A 20,892-nucleotide genomic window follows, 5' to 3' on the forward strand; every position below is an offset into this window, starting at 1 on the left:
GTTAATAATTTAGCTGAATTGCTATTCTGTTTTCACTTTATCGTTCAGTTTGACATCATGTTGTAGTTGTTTTTCCATTTTCTTGGAGTGGGTGTTATTTCGCAGTAAATTTGCAGAATAAGAAATATAGTGACAGTTAAGTCAATCTTATTCACACTTGTCGCTATTTTTCCCCTGACACAGCTTGGACTGGCTGGATCAGTTTTTTCATTTTGGGAAACAGCAATCAGTGAGCGTAAGATTTATTTAAATTTGAGCAGAAACAATCTTCTTTGTGGGCTGCTATTACAAAATCGTGAACCCAGCAGTGGTTCTTATGTTATCTAACACTGCCGTTTTTTTTTATTTGATCAAACCTCAACTCTGCAGAGTGTTTCGTATCAGGATGAAGGTCACTTTCCTGTCAGTCGTCTCAACAAAGTTTTACTGAGCAGATTGAACTTGTCCCAGCTTTCTTTGGCTGACAGTCTCTGGTGCAGAGGCATCGCTGTGGGAGACTGAGCTGTGTGTGTGTGTGTGTGTGTGTGTGTGTGTGTGTGTGTGTGTGTGTGTGTGTGTGTGTGTGTGTGTGTGTGTGTGTGTGTGTGTGTGTGTGTGTGTGTGTGTGTGTGTGTGTGTGTGTGTGTGTGTGTGTGTGTGTGTGTGTGTGTGTGTGTGTGTGTGTGTGTGTGTGTGTGTGTGTGTGTGTGTGTGTGTGTGTGTGTGTGTGTGTGTGGACTAAAGGTTCCACACTAGGTAGTTTATGAGAATTCTTCCCCCTCACTTGTTGCAGTGAACAAAGCCTGATCCTGCAATGACATTGGAGATTATGGGAAGGTTTTCCTTTTGTTTGACTGGACACTTCCCGCTGCTCGGCCCTAAATTCTAAGCTTAGCTCCATAGAGAATCCCCTTAAGTGCTTTTACTTACCTGCTACCCTGTCTGTCCAGAGTCTGGAGAATCTGCTCGGAGGAATTTTAACCAGATGTTTAAATAGTTGTAAATCACCTTGATAAGCAATTAATTGACATTTATGAAACAACCATGCCCCAAATCATCTGGTTCCAGCTTCTCAAGTGTGAGAATTGGCCCCATGTCCTTGTTTTCCGTTGTTATAAATTGATTTCGAATACGTTTTGGACTCTTGACATTCTGGGAAATAAGTTTGTTGTAAAACTAATCAGCATTAATCGATAAGGAAGTGAATGTATTTTTGTTAAGATCTGCATTCATGCTAATGAGCAGCAGCAATTTAAATACACGATTGATTATCCTGCTCATCACAGAGGAAGTCATCAGTCTCACGGGAGCGATCGGGCGACAATAAACAATCCCTCTTTTATATGTCTTTGCCGTGCTGTGTGAAAGTGAAGGAAACAGCGGCCACATCGCGGCAGTTGACGCCACATGAGGGATATGGCGAGTCTGAGGAGCTCTTGCTGGTTACCGTAGAAACCGGCTGGGGCCATTTGTACCAATTTGCTCTTTGCCATCAAGATCAAAAAGCTTGGACCCCAAAGTGGTCTCTGCATATTAGCATCTGTGTCTGATTCAAAGCAATTAATTAGGCGTCGGCTCACCTCATTACATCTGTACTGGTAATTTACAGTGGAGTGTGGCGGGCCTCTGTTTCCTGTGCAGCACCAGTCCGCTAGGGTTCAACCACATTTGGAGGTTATTGTGTTTTGAACTGGGCAGAACTTTGTGGTTTTGTTATCGTCCACTTACTACAACTCGTAGGCCCCTCTGTTCCTGCACCACCCCCCCCCCAAACCCCATGAAGTCTCGGATTAAATGCCATTCCTGCTCCGCCCTCTCCAGCCCATTGAAAAAGTTGGCGGTTTGTTTATGAGAGCTCCGGCAGAAGGCGGCGAGCAGCTACCGAAACACTCACCCATCCCCCTTCCTCTTTCTCTTCCTCCAGAATCAGTTTGAAAAGGACAGACGGCCCGTTCCGCCCCGTCCCCACACCCCCAGTGATGCTTAGCTGGTGAGTACTTTCACTTTCTTTCACTTCCTTGTCACCTCCAGACATTTCTTCTATAAGTTTATGCATCTTTTACCTGAATTTCAGCTTTTTTCTACAATCGTTATTTCAATTTTTTTCCCCGTATCTCCTCAATTGCTCCGGCAAATGCAAAACTCCTCTCCGCTCCTCTGGATATCTCTATGAAGAAGTATTGGCTGTTATTCTTTATCTCTCTTTATTCAGCTCTATAAGTGTCCTTACCCCACCCATCCAGTCCCTCCCCACATCTCTGCAGCCTCAGTAGTAAAAAGCAAGGCAGTCTTTTTTTTTATTCTTTTGGGTGAAGGCCCTTTATTCTGAGTGAAGTGATTTGAAAAGCAGCAGTTAGAGGACGGAAATGGAGGCGGAGGAGAGGAGGATAAGCAGGGAGAGAGGTAGGGGTGACGGGTGGAGAGATGGGCTGTTTTGCCTTTGCCACCCCCCGTCTCTCTCTCTCTCTCTCTCTCTCTCTCTCTCTCTCTCTCTCTCTCTCTCTCTCTCGAACATTTAAAATGGAGAATAATCCTTTTTACATTCTACTGCATTAATTATGACACAGAAACACACAAGTAGAAATGTTCACAGTGACGTGGACCTCTGGCATCAACTACAGATCTGCTTTGATACTACACATAAGTATAGGCCTGTGACAGTATACGGTGATACAGCTGTGATGAGACAATTATTTCATCGTTTTTTGATATTTTTTTGCGCTGGTTTTTGAGGCACTTTGAGAGTTTATTTGAGAGTTCAGTGCGGATATCTGACAAGGAGCACTGGATGAGAGTGAGGGTGATGACACGTGGGACAGAGGTTGCAGGTTTTCTAACTACACAGGCTGCACAACATTTTGTGTTTGTGTCAAAAGCTTTAGGAAGAACAATCCATTATTTTAGTTTCCCCTCTTGCTGATGACAAGGGCAGAGAATGTCACACCTTGTTAAGATCTATCGACAAACTGGGATTTGTGAATATGGGCTATACAAATACAATTTGATTGATTGTTTAGGTTAAACTAAATTAAGGAAATGGATTGAATTTTATTAGTTAGAGGACCTTGAGGTTACTGGTAATAGTTTTTTGAAGTTAGTTTCCTTTTGATGACATCACAAGCCCAAGTCACGACACAATAACAATGCAAGATGGTTTATAAAGTCAACGAAAGAATAATTGAATATGAACCAAACTTCCTCGGGGACTAACTCGACTATCAAACATGAAAATTTCAATTATGAAAAATATGGTTCTTGGGTTTAAGTGTTAAATGAAACATTTTTATTCTGTATCTTCCTTCCAGGCATGAGTAGAGATTATGTGAATAAACACAGATGTGAGGATACGGAGCGAACATATTGCCCAAAGCCGTAAAGAAAACACACAAATCCCCCAAACTCCCACAACAAGATCATTAAATGTTATAATCCCTCATTTATCTGCTGCAGAGCACCAGGTACAATCTGTCGAAAGAGCAACTTTATCGCAGGTATAAAAGAAATCTCTTCAGGATTTATCGCCTGATTATGGCTCTGAATAAACCGGCATCTTGTACGTTGTGGGTTTGAAACGATCCTCAAAGGGAGACTGAACATTTAACTCATCACATAAAGCGTCGCTCTCGAAAAACAAAACACCTCGTGGAACAGAGAGACCAATTTATCATGAATGGCACAAACCACTTTTCTCCAATCTCACCTACTTCTCACCCTTTGTATTAAATATCCCTGAAGGCCGGCCCTGGCATTTGCTCATGTTCTGTTGTTGCTCAGCACTTGTCTGCTTCCACTTACTCTGCTCGATTCAATTTGTGGCCTAAATGTCTTTCCCTAATATGTGTCATTGGAGCAGAGCGGCGGCGGTGGCGGCTCTCCGTCTCCGGCTGCTTTGAGGAAGCACCCCTGTGTTTGTCTTGGTTCTCTGCTCTGGGACGAGATCGGCGGCTCCAGTCGCGGTTGGCATGTTGTCACCTCCAGCCCTGCTGCTGTTTGCTGCTGTTTAGTTTGGGATGACAATAAGCCGGAAGAAAACAAGTTCCTTTCAGGTCAGAAAGAGAGAAGGGGTGGACTCAGAGGGAGAAAGAGACCTAGCAAAGAAGAGAGGGGGGACAGGGGACTCATCCCTGGATGGGGATTCTCTTTAAAGGTTTCTGTTTGTGGCCCCGCTGGCCGAATTAAGGGAGCGTCATTATCCTTGGCAAATTACCACGCTGCCTTTGTGGTCCAGCCATGGTACATTAGGGTGCTTTAAAACGTGGCAGAGCCGTTGCCCATTCAGCTCACAAAGAGAGGGGCTGCTGGCAGATCCTTGGCCTGTTTCACAGAGGAGTCATTCACACCACATCGGGGGATGGTGACGGTGATGAAGAGGGTCCCCTGAGATGAGTAAAAATCACGCCGGGCCGAGGCTGATGTGACATAACCTTAACCACCCGCCAGATGATGATCTCATCGCTTGGCTATGATCAGCGCTGGAAATCGTGGATCCGATGAGGAGCTCTGTCAGACGTCTTCACATTGATGCATAAACGCACACCAGGATTTGAATGTTCTCTGTCATTGCAAATAAGCTCAAAAGGAACAAATAATCATCACTCAACATTTTTCACTTAAAATTCAGAAATTTCCAGTTTCACCATCAGGGAAACGTGAGCAGGTGTCAGATCTCGGTGGATGCGAGGAGGTGGTAGATGAATAATCGTGGCAATCAGGGAGCTTGTTACACCCCATTGCGGATTTTCATTCTTTTCAAATGCTGGAGCTAAATGAAGAAGCAAATCAAACCGTTAATAGTAAAAAGGAAGAGCAGCAGGGAAGAGGAAGTGAAAAAGCAAACGGGAAAGGAAATTACTTTTTAAATATCTGATTGAAATTGATAAATTTGTGAATCCAATAATTTATTTCTCTTTTTAAACAGGATCTTCAAATACATCCTTGTGATGCTATTTTCTTAATGAATTCTTTGAAGTATTTTTAAACAAAGTACTGTTTAATATAATTTTTAATGCAAATGATTTACTAAATGAATAATATTTTACTTATAAATGTCCTCTTTATTCTACCATTAAAGGAGAAGGATACCCTTAAAGGATAGTGAATGGATGGATTGGATGAATTACTTTATAATTTAATCTACTAATAGATGAATCAACATATTCATTAATACACGTATTTATTGTATTATTATTGAGTTAAATACCATTTTGTGTCACTTGTTGTCCTCGAAACTTACAGACAAAAACAAATACCAGCTAATAATTTTCCACTAACTAAACTATGAGTTTTTGATGTCAGGCAATGCTGTTAAACAGACAAATTGGCCTCTGGGGTCAACAGCCAATATTTTGAGGCTCCTAGGGTTTCTTCACACAAAGTGATATGTTTTGTAGGTGTTTTAGGTCTTAATCTCTATTAACATCTATCTGCATATGAAATTCAGATAAATAAACATCTTACCAAAGCCAAACTAGAAACGGAACCCCTGGACCTCCAACCCCCAAATCTTCTCCCTCGCCTATAGAGTATTCTGAATCTGTTTATCGAGATTAGAAGACGCCAGCCAAACAATTATTGGATTGTTCTGAGCCACTTTAAGAACAACGGTTTTATGTAAAGTAAATGAGCAATTGCACAGTCCAAGGTCAAAGAGATCGGGAGACACGGTTTGATCTGGTCAGTGCTTCGATGTTTCTGAGGTTATTTGAGGCGACCTGACGAACCCTGCTTTGATCTGAGGTGAAAAACTCAGATATAAACGTCCTTCTGTTTGTATTTCTGTTTCAAACACCAGCAGGTAGCTTAGACTCAATATCAAGAGACCAGACCAGATCCTCCGGGCCTGAAATGGTTGAGTCAAGTTGTTTCGCCAAACGCACTTAAATTCCAGAGGGTACCACGAGTCAAACTCTTCAAAGACAACCTAATAAGGAGGCTGCTGTGAAATGTTCTGTTCGTGGCTTTTATTTATCATCTAATCAACTGGAAGCTTTACATCGGTGATTGATGTCTCCATTTTATTTTCTCTCCGCGATAGGTGGGAGATTTCATTACGTTCCAACATTGTTTCCTGGTTTTATGAACTCAATCCCTCCGCTTGAGTAGACGAAGGAAGGGAGACGGCTTTTGTCCACCGGCTGTGGTGGAAACCCTGAGCCCGTAAATCCTGCGCTGATCTTCGGATCATTAAGCCGTGAGCCCTGAGTCCTTTGGTTCTTTATCGCCAGGCCTGGATCCCAGGCCGTAATGGAGGCTAACTGGCTAATGATTAGCTGTCTTCTCCAGCAACTCCAGAGCTGACTGCTGCTGCTTGTCTGAATGGAGGAGGCAATGAAAACGTATAAATCTGGCCTAAAATGTTTTCCCTTTATCTCTCTGACTTACTGTCTTCTAAAAGAGTTTTCACCCAGCTTAGTGTGGAATATAAACGGTTTATGAGTGTTTAAAGTGATTTTAACTATTCCAAGCACTTTATTGAGAACACATCACTAAAGCTGCTTTTCAACGTGCACTGATGTCTGAGTATTTACCTGAAATTACCTGAAGAGGCTGTTTGTGAAAACGCAATCCTCTCAGTCAGTTCCTCTGGACACCCCCTGCTAGTAAAGCCCATATGGGAAAACTTGCAGCGAGCGAGTGGGTGTGTGACATCTCTACCATGCAACATATTTGAAACTGGAAGGAAACAAATATCTCAGGATCAAAAAGAGGTTTCAGTCACGGAGAACAGGCAGACAAAATAGGTAAATTTGGAAAGACGAGATCTGAGAGCTTTTGGTGATAAGGGCCGAAACTGGTCAAGATGATTGGCTCCATTTTGTGGAGATGGGATGTTGTGCAGTTTAAATAAAGTCGAGAGCTGTGTTTCTGTTTTACGGGGCCGAATCCTTCAGAAAATGCATTCGTAGAATAATCACAGCGGGGCAACTAAACTGTCCCAATTCAAAGGCTCCTCCAAATGCAGCCTCCAAATGTGTCCTCCCAGCACTGAGCAACGGAGGCTCCACTGGGTGAATTGTTCCCATGTCCCATGATTCATTGCGACTGAGTTTTCACGTCCGTTATTTTGGTTAGGAATAAACTGTGAAGTCTTTAGGTTCAGAACAAATACAGAGGAAAGTGCTGGGCTCGTACAGATGCTTCAACTTTGTATTTAAACTTTCTGTTGATCCCATTTTTTCGCTCTTAGTCCAAACTACCCTCTTCAGAAATATCTACAAAGAAACAGTCCACATGTGTCCTGTAGCCTCAACTCGTGGTTATATACGGGGCCTATAAGCCCCTCAGGCACACCTATAAATCCAGCTTTAATGTGTTAACATCTCTCAAATCCGTTTTGAAACCCTCGATTTATTTCGGGCTGCAGCAGCTTCACCTGACTCGTATCACAAAGCCGAGCTCCACTGTCTCCTCTGTGGGTTACTTCGCTCTGTGGGAACCCGACTTTGACTGTTCACAGCCGATCAGCTGTGGGTTTGTGGGCTCCTGGCCCCAAACCTGCTGTTTGCTGCTTAATCATTCAGTAAGGATTAGTGGCACTGTGTGTTTTCTAATTATAGACCTGGACTGTGCTCTCTCCTGCTCCTGTGGGGTCGCATCTAACCCACCAGGCCCTCGGCCAGCGGATTACTCACAGCTACGATCAAGTTTTTATTTTGGTGTCGTTAACTTGCCATCATTTTATTGTTTTTCTTTATCTGTTGTTATTTTATCGCTCAGTTCCCTCTCTTCTCTCGGTTTGTGATTCTTTTTTTTTTAACCCTCTTATTGAGCGCACAACGAAGACTTTTCATCTGAATAAAATAAAACTAATTGAGGGAGCTGTCAAAATAAATCACTTTCTGTATCTAGGTGAAAACAAGGGATAGCATGAAAGAAAAGGACACCACCTCTTTCTTTTCTCTCTCTCTACACAATCAATCGGTTCGCTTTCACGTCTTTTCACATTTTTTCAGTCTTGGAGAACAATAGCTTTGATTAACTCCTCTGGGAGAGCTCATTATCTATTTCCATTACAAAGACACTTTGATTTGAAAAGGTAAAATAGAAAATACATCAAAGAAATAAATTGATGCCCGAAGACGGTAATAATAAAATAATATCTGCCAGTTTCATCTCATGCTTTGGGTTTAACAACAGGCTGGTGTTCTCTGCATTGATAATGTCATTGATGTGTTTTTGATAATCAGACCCGATTCAGCAGTTTGGGAATTTGTATTTTTTTCCTTTTCTCTTGTTTCCTCTGCTGCCCACTGACACGGAAATGTTTTATTACACCCTCCACGTCGCAGGTGGAGTCAGCTGCAACAGTAAAGTTTCAAATATACAGAATATCTAGAGTTTAATTTTCATGCAGCTCCTGTTGCAGTCGTCCAGCTGGGATTCCTTTGTTTAATCAAAGTAATTTCTTCAAAGCGTAACAGAGGAAAAGGTTCCTATACATTTTTAATCAAAGCACCTTATTAGTCAGGAGAGCAGATCAGATCGGTGCGTCTCTTTTCCCATCACTTATTTGATGAGTCTGTGACATGGGAGCATATTGCAAAGATGAAGGTCCTCAGAAAAACCCAAATAATTATTTATTTCCATCATTAAATGTGCGATGATGCACACGTCTAATTAATTAACACTGACATTTGGGACATACATTTCATTGAAACCCTTGCAGACATAGACAGTTGGCAAGTTGTGGACGCAGGGAGATTGGAGGTTTGATGGCAGAGCTGATTTCACTTTTATCCGTCTGTCTCCAGTACAAACACATCCTGGTTATCTGTAGTTTCATTTATCTTCAAAGACAGATGCTTTATTTACACCTGTAAACATGTGATCTCTGTTATCTCTGTTATCTAGATACATTGTCCACAGATTACACTTATACCTGCTGGTGCCTCGATATCAATGGCCAAATTAAAGAGTTGTGTTCTGCTGCTTTGTCAACAGACACAGTGGATTAAAACAATGTCAAGTGAAGCCATGACATGAACAGATATTACTCGGCATAAATTTTGTTTGAATGAGAAAGCAGAGTCAGGTGACGCGTCATATTCCTCAGCAAAGATTAGATGCCCCGATCAAATTGCATGAACGGTCACTCAGGTATCACGTAGCATAGCATGGATGTAGCGTTACAGCCAGAGGAATCCCACAGACATAAACATAAAGGCTCCAATCAGCTACCAAGGGTTTATTCAACATAAACAACCAGTAGGGGCGAACAGAGACAATAATTCAGTCCTGGAATTCAACCCTTACCAACGTCATACAAATTACCAGACTGCTAATTTAGTAGGTTATTACTATCTGTAGTAAGTGTTTATAACTTGGGCCATTATGGTTAACTGGCGGGAGAGTTATCGAGGTCCGAAAGTACAAAACATTGTAAGAGTAAGTGTGTCTGTCTGTGGCTCCAGCTCTACTCTGTATGCACTCTCACACTAACCTTCAGGGAATCTGGGTTTTATTGCAGCCTCTCACTTCGTTATGCTCATTTTTTAAGAGGTACATTCGTTTCAACATCAAAATGGGATTACATGTAATCCTCGTTCTTGTACAGGATGACCTCTTTTTGGTAGAATTAGGTTTCTTTACAGAAATAATTACTCTGAGGTTTGGGACTGAGGAGGTGTGTGTGAGTGTGTGTTTTCAGACTGTGGGTCCTTCGTGTCTCAGCCAAAATTAGGGAGCGAGAGAGAAGGTGTTATTAGTGATGTTCTCCGTGCATATTAAACTGTAGAAAGGAAATAGACACATGAACACGAAACTTAATGGAGAAGTGGTAAAATATCAAACTAAACAGACTGTGTCAATCAGTTGACAAGGATTCTCGTAATTAGATCTTTAGAAGTCTCCCATTTTGAACAGATAGTTTCAGATTTTTGGATCCACACACACACGCTTTGATGAAGATCTCCACGCTGCAGCCTCTAACTTCCAGCTCAGCCTTATCAAACAGCTCATTTACAGGACTAATGAGAAAATGAACAACAAGACGAAGGAATCGTTTGATTGTTGTATTTCATCAGGAAAATAAACTGCAATCCTTGTTCCTGCTGCAGGTGATTATATCACAATCACAACACAACAAAGGAGGGGCGGTGTTGTGTTGTAACGGCTCTCGATCGGAATTATAAATGTAGCGCGTGTGTGTCTGGGGCGGTAAACAATGTCACCAGTGGTCAGAACCGTTTCATTTTCATCACCAAATTTCCTGGCATAACGCCTGGGTCACGCATCAAGACAACTGTAACGAGAAATCGTGTTGTGAGACCACATAGCAATTAAAACAGGATGCAGGATGTTTTTTTTCCTTCTAATTACATCACAATGGATTTAATTACAGCTGCCTGTTGTGTAAAGCAACTGTGGCGTCAGGTTTCATCATCTGTCTTATTAGAGACCGGATGTTTCCTCGCTTCCTGGACCTTAAGCTGCGTTCGAAAAAGACCCCTGAGTCTGACTCACCGTCTCCAGTTGGGAGGATTCATTGAGAATTCAGCCCAACCAGTTTTAAAAATCACGTCGATCTGTGTGATGGCTCATTCAGAGGCGCTCCCTCCTCCAGGAAAGTTTAGTTTCTTTAAATAAGCGTGCACAAAGGAAGTGTTTTTTGCAAAGTTTAAACGTCTGACAGTTCAAAAGCGCTGTGCTCTTCCAAAAGCTTAAAGGGCTCCTGCAATCTCAACTCCCTCTCCTCGACACTTTCGTCTTCCTCCTCTGCTGTCAGTCTTTGTAAGAACAGCGGGGTGTGACAGCAGCCAGCCCAACTGAACGCTGTGAAGTTTGTGGACTGGAAATGGCTTTTGTGGTTTCTTCTCAACACCTGACCACTTTACCTGTTCATGTGTTTGTGTGTGTGTGTGTGTGTGTGTGTGTGTGTGTGTGTGTGTGTGTGTGTGTGTGTGTGTGTGTGCGTGTATGTGTGAGACAGACATGTTTTAGATGTAACTACATGTGTCCGCCCGGATTTGGAGATGGACTGCATTTGTCTGCAAATCGATTTCCCTCTAACAACTGGTGCCCAGGTTGTGCGTCCCCTCTCTGTATGCAAATAGTCAAAATCATCACTTGCACAGTGTTTCCGCAGAAGTGGCAGAATTCACCTCCGAGGACGAAGTGGTTCATAAACACATTGTTACCGCCGACAAATCTGGCCTTGTTTTAACCTCGGAGTGCGTAATGTCCTGTGTCCAGAAAATTCAAATAAATATACAAAAACCTACATAAATGAACAGATGTAGGTATTTCCATACAGGCCTGGCAGGATGTGAATCATATGACCCAGTTACCAGATGTCAAACTATTTGAGACGTCAACCAGGAGTTGTGGGAGTTTTGGACTGATGTGTTAGAAAGTTTTTTCCCTTTTCTGAAAAACAAGGAATAGTGTTCTCTCCAGTGCAGTTTTGAGAGATTTTCCTTTTCTTTTACATTGTTTTTAATTTTCTTTAAGTTGTCACGTGTGTGGGTGGACTGGTGTCATGCACTGACGTTAATCACATTATAATCACTCTGTTGAGGTCATCTATAACGACATGATGACTCACATTTGCCTCCCTTAGTTAAGAATAAAATATATACCTTAATGACTCGAAGCAGCAGGATGTCGATTATGTTGGCACTTTGCTCCAGGTGTGATTTAGCTTTAATGTACTCATGCTGTTATATGCTGCTGCAGTTCCTATAGTTACAAGACTCAGGTAGCCACTTATTTGTAACAGATTCCATCTCAGCGTGTCCCGGTCGCACTTTTACAAAATACAATTCTTCTGTGTCACATTTAATCGAATATCTGAAACTATAAATTATTGTGGTTTTTTACTGCGGTATAAATTATTCTCGTATCATTTATTAGTTTTATATTCATTGGTTCTGTCTTTTGTCAGATGTTTTTACTTATCTTGTTTCTTTGTACTGCTTTGTCTTGTGCCACGACAATAAAGGCTTTCTATTCAATTCTATTTCATTCAGCGGAGCCCACAGAACTCCAGCTCATGGTAACACAAAATAAAAGCATCCACGGCACAGGATCTAAATCAACACCACAAAAACAAACTGAAAAAGACTGGAAATTCCGATGTGTAGGAATTATTTGTTTACCACAGAAGTCATAGCTGTATCTTTATTACTTTAAACTATAGAATGTAGCAGTAAAAGTCGGAAAAGCAAACTGCTGACCTCCTCATTTGGCAGCAACAGATGAAGGCAAAACCCAAACAAGTTCCAAAAAGCTAGATGCGCTGCAGAATCACTGTAGAATTTATGATTGTGAGGAAAATTGCACGCATCTCAAAAATGCAGCATATTCTCAAGCTCATTGTTCGATAAAATCAAATCAAAATACGTGATCTGCTGTTTGGAACCATATTGAGTGAGATCCTGATTTTTTGGAACATGTCATGAGAGAAAAGCACATGTGCATTATGCTCATATTATCATTGTCACTTTTTGTTCTCCGGGCTTTTACTTTGTCAAACCACTGTAATCAAGTCACTGTTCTTCCTGCAGAGGCAAAGAATAATCTATTTTCAGCCCTTTCAAAGCCCTGTTGGCACTTAACATTCCGAAGATAAGAAAGGACAGAGTCAAGTGCGGTTTAGAATATCACTCAGAAAGTGTTGCTTCCATAAAAACCCATGCAACCGTCCCCTGGCACAGTTTGGCTGATCACATTGTCAGACGGCGTTTACTGCGTTAACAGTTGTATTTTTAGCTGTCGATCTGACACATGAGATGTATTTTGATGCAGGAACGAGATGAGTGTCTGTGTCACGGACTTGTCAAATTCAGCAGAAAGTGTCAACCTGACAGGAATGGAACATCCAAAAAGCTGTTATAAATATTTTCTCCTTCAGTGATTGTTTCTGAAAAGTTATTTCAAAGTCAGTTAAAACTCCACTTAAAGTCTAAGCATTTCATCAAAGGCGTTCCAAGTAGTTTTAAACTACAGAAGAAAAACGCTTTGATAATTTCAATGAAAAACAGTCTGAGCACTGATTTGCTGAACCACTGTGTGCAGATCTATCATTTCATGCTTCAAGTCTATCGACATATCTTTGTTTATGTTTTGTTTTATCAACACTGACAGAAAATTGCCGTTATTTTAAATAACAGATCAGTTTAATTAACATTTTTATGTTGGGGTCATTCCTTCATACATCCAATAATTGTATAAGATCTGCTGAAAATAGCAGCTTATGGCGTATAAGCCTTTTTTGTGACAGACACAGCTCAGTAAATGCTTCTGCTAAATGAAAAAAAAGAGAAACGTAAGCTGCTTTCAGACATGAAGAGAAGTCCGGACGTTTTCCTGAAATTTTCCTGAGGGGCTGCATGTGAGAACACAAAGGTCCTAGTTCCATTCAGCCCTCTAGTGAAATGTCCCAGTGAGCCCGTGTGAGAATTCAGCAGAAGAATTCACAGCGAATAAGTAGTCGTGTTGATGTTTCTAACATAAAAGTCTGGAAGAATCCAAATATCTCAAGATGTTTGTGTATAAAAGAGGCTTAATACACACAGAGTGGACAGACCTTTTGGCGATAAGTGCTGGAGCAGGTGTCGATTTGCTGTGAACAGAAACAAATTAAATTTCCGCAGAGGAATTGATTTGTCATGTCCTGCCGGAGGTCACTCCTCATCTGAATGTCACAGACATTTACTTGTTGTGTGGACGTGTCTGACCATCTCCTGCTGTGATCTTCTACTTGAGAAAAAAATCTCCTGGACTTCAAGTCTGGAAAAACAATCAGAGAGGAAAAAATATAAGTGAGTTGCTGTTAATACACAAGACGACATGCGAGAGCGTAAAAAAAAAAAAGGAATTAAGAAATGGCTCTATGTTACAAAATCTTTTTTTAGAATCAATTTCACAGATTTTTCCGCTGTAAAAAACGAGCTCTGCAGGTTTGCACAGCGACCTGGTCGCCGCTGAATTGGAGCTGTGGGTGTAGGTGACTCGCTGAAAATGGGTCTGACGCCTCTTATATCACAGATCGGTCCAATTAATAAGGTGAATGTTTCAATTTCCCCGAGGCGGTGCTGACGCCGCGGCGGGCCTGTTACATCCTGTGTGCGGACGCCACTGAGAGTCTGATGAGACCTGTTCAGAAGCGGCTCCGCTCAGGCTGCTGCATTAACCGTCAGCTGATTCCTCTCCACACGGCGCAGGGTTTTTCCTCACAGACGTCCACATATTCAGCTGCTGGTGTCGGCCCACTCAGCGTCACATAGAGTCTGTGTTTGGTCTGATTGTTATATAACCATCAGCATGCTTCTTATTCTGAAATCACAGGGGCACTCTCGACAGATTCCGCCGTGTGTGTGTCGTCGGCAGCTTTTATTAAAGTTTTGCAGCCGATCCCCGAGTGGCACCAAGGTGGAGAGTGATGAATGCCTACAGCTAGAATCCAATAAGATGGATTTGGTGGGAAACAGCAGCTCTTGCTCTCTCACTCACACACACTTTCTTCTTTCTCTCTCTCTCTCCGTCTGTTTCATAGTCTCTCTCTACCTCACTCTATCACACACACCATGGCGCTGGACCACCACCAGCAGGGTTCCAAATCAGCCGCGCGTTGGTGGCATATCGCTGCTCTGTAATCATCGGGGGAGGTCTTTAATGGAATGGCTCCTACCTGGGTGGCCCGTCTGAAGTGGAGTCACCGGAGTGGTCGGTGATGAACAGCGTCGGGCACATCAGCTGTCTGCGGTCGTGTCCGTTGTGCATAACAATGCTGAGAAGCCTGCATATAATTACATCCACACAAGATTTGTATTGATTTAACCCAGTGGTGCTCCTGAAGATAAACCATGCAGACGTAATGTGCATTTAAACATTTATATCAAACTTTATTGTGTTTCAATTTAAGCTGGAACAATAGTGAAAGCGTGGATGAATGAATGAAACCTTGGTTGCTCTTAAGGGAATTTGTTTTACACCGCAGACCTTTACAACATCCATATTAAATACTTATGACACCAGCAACAGATCTGCAAACTAAGAAAAATAATATCGTACTAATGCATCTATAAAACACAGAAGTAATAAAGAAAGTTCTGCTGCAGAGTGGAGTCACAGATTGTTAAGTACCTGGAGGCTGCAGGACACAAACGGTGCAATGCCTGTTTTTGTTTTCTTCACGGACATGATGCATCTCCGCCCTGCAGGTACAAACTTCATCTTCAGAAGACAGGAGTTCTGATAGATATGTTTTGATCGAAGGAGCAAGTTCATAAATAAATTGCTCTGCCGTCACTCTGTTACAGCAGGTACAGTCTGACGAGCCTGTTCGGTTTCAACACTTAAAAACAACCTCTGTAATATGTCGAGCTGGATCAAATACAGTCTGTTGGGTGATGCCACTCAGCTGGCAGATCTTGTGATGGACGATGGAGTAGGTCGGGGGCTGGTATCATCTGACACTTACCAGCTGGATGACAGTTGTTAATTAAACTTTGATGGTTTTTGTTTTCTCTCCGCTGCTCTCAGTACCTGTCAAAGATTTGTGACAGAAAGAGTCATGACTTTCCAAGGTCTTTTGTCAAAGGTTACAAACCAAAAGGCCTCTGAGTGAAAGTGGATTGACCTTCAACAGATCTGAGCAAACAAACACGTGATGTAGCGCAGAGCGACGGTGTAAACAGAGAAGAGCAGTGTAGCATTGATACGTCCGTGAACGAGAGTTGCTAAAGCCAAAATACGGAAGATACAGGTGCCGCCATTGTGTGTTGACGTCATTTGGAGCCAGAGTCTGTGCAGTATAGTTTTCGTGGCGTGGAGCGTCAGTATTGAGGTCTCACCGTTACAGGCTCTCGACCAATCGCGAGTCAGTCTCGGCCGTCAACCATGACATTTCCCAACCTTTTTAAAGCATCAAATAACTTGACCACACATTAATGTGATAAGAAGGCAGACACCAGGGGGCAAACTGAAATAATCTGGCTTAAAGTTTCGGGACCTGACAAGTCATCCAACTTTATTTGCATTATAGTTCAGAGTATCAGAAATGGCGGATTACCGATCTTGCATAGATCAAATATAAAAATAAACTTTGGCTGTTTTACATCATTGTATGTTGGAGAAGTTCCCATATGTTAATAAACACGTGAAACGTTTGACTTTGTCTGTTAGTTATTGGAGATAACAGAATTCAATACAGTTTTTATACACAGTTTTTAAAAAGACTTCAATTTATGATATTGGTACAGAAGCTCAGGTATTTTAGTGACACTAGTCAAACATATTCAGACTATACACAGCCCAGGGTGGAAGAGGGTGGCATTTCATCAGTGTTGTTGTGAAAACAGTACCGTCCGTGAATTCTAATGAGAATCATGGGGGTGGGGGGTGTTTTCCTTGTTGCTCTGCAAATCCAGATTCCTCGTGGGGATTCATGCCTCCTGGTTGCGTGTACACATCCTGAACTGCTCCACTCCCCGTTTTGCATTCCTCAGGGATACGGGCGATGGGTCTCAAAGTTTGTCGTAGCATTTGATGGAGCAGCTGCTCCTCTCTCCCAAAGGTAATGGGAGATTTTCTGCCATTTGTAGAGCGTCGAGCAATCCATCCAAACACCAGGTCCCAACTCAAGCTGTCGGCTCTCTTACCAAAGTTTTCTGTAATGTAAGAAACGATAGAAAGAAAAATTGCAGAGACAGAATGGATATTGCACAGTTAAGAGAGTTAAACCAGAGTTAAAGTCTATAATGGGTGCATGTAGTTCCACTGGGAGCAGAGCTTGTTGTGCAGTCTTTCTGCAGCAGGAAGGAACGACCTGCGATACCTCTCACTCAGACATTTTGGTGGATAAGTGTGTCGCTGACAGGAGAAACTTTTCCAGTATCTGCCAACGAAAGTTGAGGTTTTATTTTAATGATAACTTTTCTGCTTCAAAACATCTAACAACAACTCCCCAATGTCATATTTTTTGTTGAGGGAGAACTACCAAAGAAATGATCCATCATGAAGTCCAAACATCAGTGCACTATATACAGATAGATTTTTATAGACAAAATCCAAATCTATCCCAGTATGTGACATTTTCTTGCCATTTACTTATGATCTTTTACATTTTCCTGTCAGCACCCACTGCAATTTCCTCGGACGGAGAATGTACTCATATGGAAACATGGAATAAAAAGCAGACAAGTGGTCTGTGATATGTCCAAAGCTCTGAGCCACTGTTCAACCGTGTCACTGGTATTACAGACACAGCCCAGACCCACAGAGCTGTTTAAACTCCACCAGCAGTCTTGTCATCAGGCTGCCTGACACAGATCACTTTGACACAGCTCAGTATTGTGTCAGTGAAATGTTGTTTTTATTTTTAGGAGGAAAAGGCGGACAGACACAAACACAGGAAGGTGACAGGGAAGCGCTCTAATAACGGTGGTTATAGAGGTGGAAGTCCAGATGAAACGAGGCATGAGGAAAACACCCGGAGACCGAAGTGAACTGAGCCAAATTGAACAGATGTAATGCACAAAGGGGGGAGGGATGATTGAACACGGGTGAATCAGGTCGGGGCAGACCATTACAAAAGCTGTAAACAGGACAAATACAGGAAGTTAGTAGAAACAAAAGTAAAACAGGGAATAATATATACAAAAGTCCAAACTCCACAATTCCAACTAGGATGACCTTCATTGAAACCAAATGCTTAGATATAATGTGTAACACTTCTTCATTCAAAGGTCTAAAAACACCTCAACCTATGCTATGTATGTCGTTGATTTCTGTTCTTGCCCAGAGAAATCCATTTTGGTCGCCTATATTTATTATCTGTGGTTTTGTCCGTCCATCTGTGGTTTGTCCGTCTCTGTCCAGAGCAAACGTTGTATGACAAAAGACAAACACAATACTAGCCAGTTAGCTTGTTTGGTCACTTGTGATGGATCAGGATTCATCACAGTTAGCTGTGCAACATGAATAAATCTTTAACACACATATTTTCCCATAATCTCAAGTTGCGTCACGACTTCATCAGACTAGGTCTTTTTTTTTTTGTCTTCATTAAGAGGCTGCAGTTACATTATTGTACGTTTAAATGTACTTGATCTGGCTTTTCATTTGGATCTGCACCAAGTTCTTTTTTCATCATGACCCATGAATTATCCTCTGGGACATCGGTGAAAACATCCAAATATTTCGAAATTTAAATTAGAATAAAAAAAATCTGTATCTTTGAACCAGTCCACATCCAAACTTGATGAGCTCTTTCTTGTCCCACGTTCCAAATCTGTCCACCAGGTTTTTCTTGGGAGTCTGTTCAGTGGTGTTTGTGAAAACCTAACCTCCTTGGCTCCTCGAAATCCAAACAAAGAGATCCAATAGATCAGAAAGAGAGTCACTAGAGTCCTTAGCAGGACAGATGTTAAATACCACTGTTTACTGCTGAAGCTTGAGAATGGTGCTTTAACTAGGACGTTGTGGATTACTTAGGAGGAGCAACTTAGTTTCCGTTTTCCGTCTTTTTAATTTGATACATTTCCCGCCGGAATACTAATTCAAACATTTGCATCATTCCATCTTGAAATTCCTGCTCATGCGAGAGAAGGCTGGAATTTGCGTTGATCAGTCATGCACTCAGATCATGCCTTCTTCCATGTTCCCATGTGTGCCGCGTTGTCAATTAAACCTGAGCTATGCCGCGCTCTACTGGGCCGACTCTGTCTAATGGGGCCCGATGCAAAGTGACTATCCATAATAGAATTAATAAAGAGACGCACTCGTGAAAAGAGCTTCGTTATCATCGTCACCTCATTTGCTGCGACTTATTACTGGCTTTCGGGAACACATACAAAATTAGAAAGGAAAAGTGGACAAAAACTCGAGCCCGGCCGTAAAACGCACTTCATGCTGCATTAAACTCCAAACGAGTTGCAGTCCACCCTGTGTGCGTGTGATTCAAGTTGCTCGGGTCTGTTCCGGCAGTGAAGGGGAAGTGAGCTTCTTGTGGAGCTACAGTTCAGATCTATCAGCTCGGAGAGGAAGGGAGCCGACAGGGAGCGGAGAGCTTTCTTTCTACTCGCTGCCACCGAAATAGAACAGAGAGAACAGGAGCAATAGCTGCTGGGTGAAGAGAGCGCCAAACTCTCTCCAGCAAGTTGAGACGAGATGCAAAAATAGAATCAGAAAATATGAGACCTTTTCATTAAACTGATGAAAAATGGAAATAAATGAAAGTGCTTCTGACGTTGCAGTTGTTCTAAACACCCGGTGGCAGGGGAAGGGAAACTGTCCTCCCTTAATAAATGACAACTTTGGTCCACCCTGACAGCCACAGTAATTATGAGCGGAGCAAAGAAAGAAGTTAGGGGACATTGAACATTGAAGTGGTATTTAGGCATTAGCAGGTGGTCGTGGTGGATGGACGGGTCGACAGAAACAGGACGGTGAAGGTCTGGTTCACCTGCTGCTGTAGCTGGGCTATTTCCAACCCTGTTGACTACACTGTGACACCACATTCGTTTTTCTATGAAACATCATGATTTTAATACGTGTGCTGTTATACTAATGAGGATATGATGTTAATTTATGCATTTAGCAAGTCACAAATCTGTTGATACATATTCATTTTCCACCATGATTCCATTTTTAGATTAGATCTTGCTGTTCGACGTCCACTTGTAGTGACTACAGTGTGTTGTTGGAAGGTTAGAGGCACTCACAGCTCTTGGTCAAGGCGAAAAAGGAAAGATTGTGGTCGAGTTTGATACACATTTTTATACTGTATTTAAGCAAAAACACATCTGTGGATGCAATGACTGATCTATGGAGAGTTAGAGCATGACCCAAGGACGAAACCCGTTAAATTTTGGAGTGGTTCCGGCTAAACGGGTGATTCCAATTTTTTTTCCTCCACTTTCTAGATTGTGAGAGTGGGGAAAGTGTCCTAGCAGAGGTATATAGTGCTCCTCAAGTTGTTCATGTGGTTGGATGTATTGGGAAGGAGCAGATTGAATGATGCGTTAAAATTTTCAAAGGTAGAAACTGTGGTTGGAATAAATGGACCAACCGGGTCATTGTCATTGTGATAAACAGCAGCTGTCACTGGTTGACTGTTACCGACAGAAACTCAAATACCTTAAAAAACCTACATTAAAAACACTGCGTCCGGTGGTAGAAAGTTAGAAACTAAATGAAAATGTCTGAGAATCAGTTGAGCCAAGTTCAGGCCACAAGGGTTGTGAACACATCGAGCTCTGGCAGCAAATCACAGAGTTGCACAGCAAAAAAAGTTGATCCCGGCTCAACCTTTCCTGAAGCACAACCCAACGCCATCTGGCAAGACACTGCGTTGGCCAATACCTGCAAACACACATTCCCTTAGCATAACTTAGTGTTATGAGTGGTGCTTTTTAAGACCAAATACCACTGTGATCGTTTTTATTCAATCCTGTGTCAGGGTGTTTGGAATCATTGTGCAGCCTTTTGGCCTCTGAGAAGCTTTCAAATTCCCTAATCTCTCCAACTGGGACTTTTTATATTATTTCATGTCTCAGCGGTGCCTGAAGCTACGTACCCCACCAGCAGCTGCTCGCACTGTGTAACACGGGGCTGATTTCTGAATGAATCCCAGCTTAGTCTCAGTCAAAGTTACAAAATAGGTCTTGCAACACTGTTATTCCAAAGCCTTAAAAATCCATCCACGTGTCACCGAGGTTTGAGTTATTACTCTGTGCAATGGCAGTAACTTCAAGAAAAACAAGCTCTTGTAGTTTTATTATGGGACTGAACTCAAGAGAGAAGTGATTCAGGTCCCAGTTTCACCTGTGTACTTGCAACTGGAGAAACAAAGACAATTATGTTTCTGTGCTGCAGAGCAAAAACAATTGGCGAAAAAGATGTGATGTTGCCACGAACTCCAAACCCCCAAAGTGCAGCATCACATTCACCTGGACCTGGAAAGCTGAATGT

At 42.1% G+C, this 20,892-nt stretch overlaps 1 protein-coding gene across 1 annotated transcript in view; it reads left to right on the forward strand.

The window, feature by feature from the left end:
• sema5ba (sema domain, seven thrombospondin repeats (type 1 and type 1-like), transmembrane domain (TM) and short cytoplasmic domain, (semaphorin) 5Ba) overlaps positions 1–20,892 on the forward strand; it is a 163,563-nt gene that overhangs the window by 27,646 nt on the left and 115,025 nt on the right. The window contains exon 2 of the mRNA XM_061088125.1: positions 1,904–1,969. The gene's annotated coding sequence lies outside the window, so the exon portion shown is untranslated. The remainder of the gene's footprint in view (positions 1–1,903; positions 1,970–20,892) is intronic.

Source organism: Limanda limanda, chromosome 16 (genome assembly GCF_963576545.1).
Source record: "Limanda limanda chromosome 16, fLimLim1.1, whole genome shotgun sequence".
Taxonomy (NCBI): Eukaryota; Metazoa; Chordata; class Actinopteri; order Pleuronectiformes; family Pleuronectidae; genus Limanda; species Limanda limanda.